The 2,822-nt window shown below is 33.5% G+C and overlaps 1 pseudogene; it reads left to right on the top strand.

The window, feature by feature from the left end:
* The first annotated feature begins 1,695 nt into the window (after positions 1-1,695).
* LOC105309822 lies at positions 1,696-2,286 on the top strand (annotated as a pseudogene).
* The last annotated feature ends 536 nt before the right edge of the window (positions 2,287-2,822 follow it).

The following is a 2,822-nucleotide window of genomic DNA, read 5'->3' on the forward strand; positions in this document are numbered from 1 at the left end:
CAGGTGTTTACAGTATCCAGCACGTGTATTATGCTAAGCCAATACGGGGGAGATTCTAGTACTATGTTGAATAGAAGTGGTAAAAGCATGCATTCTTGCTTTGTTCCTGATTTTAGAGAACAAGCTTTCAATATTTCACAATTGAGTGTGATGTGACTAGAACCTCTGTCTCAGATTGTATGAGATGAAAAAGGGGTAAAGTCATTGCAGATCATATGACAAAAATCAAATGGTTGGCAAGACAGAAAAAAAAAAGAGTAGGAGCTGTAGATGGGACAACCACAAGAAAACTGTCACTCCTCCCTTCTCCAACTTCAGGCTTCCTCTTGGAACATGGCAGAATTCGCAGAAAGGAAAAAAGTCTGATGTAAAATAAGATTCAAGTAATGCCAATTATATTAGGCAGGGTGTTGTAATTCTTAAACAGAGAGTGGTCCTATTTGTTTTGTTCGGTTTTCGATAAAGAGATCAAAAAACTATTACATAGGAATGACCAGAAAAATTCTATCAGAGTTGGAATCTGGGGCAGGGAAAGCAAGAAGGCCACAGAAAAGATTTAAAGAAGCAGTGGGAAGAAAAATTGTTTTTTATAAGAATGTGCTGTGAGTTTTGCTTGCTCATTGTAATAGCTACACATGCATCCTATATACTCTACTTTTGGGGGGGGGGAAGTTACTAAAATTTTAAGAAAAATGAGTAATTACAAAAGTTAACCAGATAGACTTCTGGAAGAAAATTCAACTTAATTTTTGGAAAGTACAAATATGTGAAGGTCTGGTAACAAATATATTTTTAAGGTTACTAGAGGGTAGCGGGAAGGAAGGAAATAAATGGGGTAAAGGGGGTCAAATATGTGGTGACAGAGTGAAATCTAACTATGGGCAGTGAACACACAATGCAATGTACATATGCCTTACTGTTCAATTGTACCCCTGAAACTTACTGGATTTCATTAAACAATGTCACCATAATAAAAATTAAAAATAAATTTTTAAAAATCATTGAAATTGCCATTGCTGCAATGAACAACTTATGTGGCACACTTCTATGAAGGTAATATGTCAGAACATTCTGGAATTTTCTGAATATTTTCCTTCATATCTTTTAACCTGATTTTTTATAATCCACATTTTCTCCAAAGACTTATTGTCCCTAACCTCAATTCTGTAACTGAGTGTGTGAAGTGATGGTGGTGTTAACTAATCTTATCCTGGAAATCATTTTACAATATACACATATGTCAAATTATCACATTGTATACCTTAAACTTCCAGGACATTATTTGTAAAACATATCTCAATAAAGTTGGAAGTTAGAAATAAAAATATTTATATCTTGATGCGAAAACAAAAAGAAACCTTTGGATATATACACTTTAAATATAACAATAAAGTCTTTTATATTTCTAAAACCTTCATAGAATAAAACCGAAAAATACTTATTAGTAAAATAAATTTTTATTCAAATTGACAACCAGACAGTCATTTACCAAGGACGAGAGCTGTATTTCATTACTCTTTATTTCATGTATGTATCTACATTTGCATGTGTAAGCTTATGAGTAGAGCCATTATTAAAATCTTAAAAAAAAAAAAAGGAATATATGATTATTGAAAGAGTTTGGTCACTCTGGATAACAACGTACCCTTTCAGGTAACCAAGCCATAATACATTAATTGGGTAGTATTCCAGTTAATGGAACATGATCCCCCCAGCCACGATATTAAAAGCAAAGCTTTAAATGCATTGAATAACCTAAGTATGAATGTTAAAAATCAAAGCAAGATAAACATATGCATCACAACTGTGAGGATTTCTTCTGTGGTTCTCTTAAGTCCACTGTGCAGCTGGTTGGACTTAGGGATGTTAACAAACATGGCTGTTACCAATGACCACATGTTTAACATTTGCATTAATGATCTTTTCCAGCTGTTACTTGTGAGAAATGGAAACACTGAAGTTCAAGTTCTGAGACTGCTTTTGAATTTGCCTGGAAATTCAGACACAGCATTACAACTACTTGGTACACAAGTGGACTGATTCATCATTCCTTTCCCTTCATTATGGCCACCTAGCTAAAGAGATTCTTCTTTGAGTATTTATGTTATTTAAGAATATAAATAACTGCCTCCAAACTGAAGCCATTTAGCTTCTTGAACTTTCACTAAAGGTTCACTATTCTTCCTGTTGTATGGAAAAGAAAGTGCCTAGAAAATGAGAGCTTTAGTTTATCATCATGACACGGGTATGAAGGAAAAAGGTATAACAGTAATAACAAAATTTTGATTAGTTGTATCTTACCAAAGAGTAATACAATCTGAAAGTAATGCACATTATAAATTCCTTATTTTCCATCTTCCTTATAAAAGAATTCTTTCAGCTGCTGAATTTGGATTAGATCTTATATTTCATCATTAACACAGCTATAACTTGCCATGGTTTTCAAGTTTATTTTGGACCATTTTATTGATACCAAACGAATATTAGAAATTGTACTGAAAACATTTATTATTTTTATTTTTCTCTCCACGCTGAGATATTTTAGTTATTTCCTCCACATGAAGTGACAGTAACCTTTTTACACATAAGCTACGCTTTCACCATCTGAAGTGATCAGAGACCACAGTGGCATGTCATTAATTTATTGTCTTAGAACTGTCATAGGAACTGCACCATTCTTTTAGTGAATTTAAGATCCTAGGTGCTCAGGTTGAACTGCCAACCTTGACATAGTGTGTTCAAAAATCTAATCATTTGTACTTCTAGTCAATCCAAAATGTAAACCTTAGGAGAAGATGTTCCTTAGTACTTAACCACTGCCA

Source organism: Pteropus vampyrus, unplaced genomic scaffold (assembly GCF_000151845.1).
Source record: "Pteropus vampyrus isolate Shadow unplaced genomic scaffold, Pvam_2.0 Scaffold869, whole genome shotgun sequence".
Lineage (NCBI taxonomy): Eukaryota > Metazoa > Chordata > Mammalia > Chiroptera > Pteropodidae > Pteropus > Pteropus vampyrus.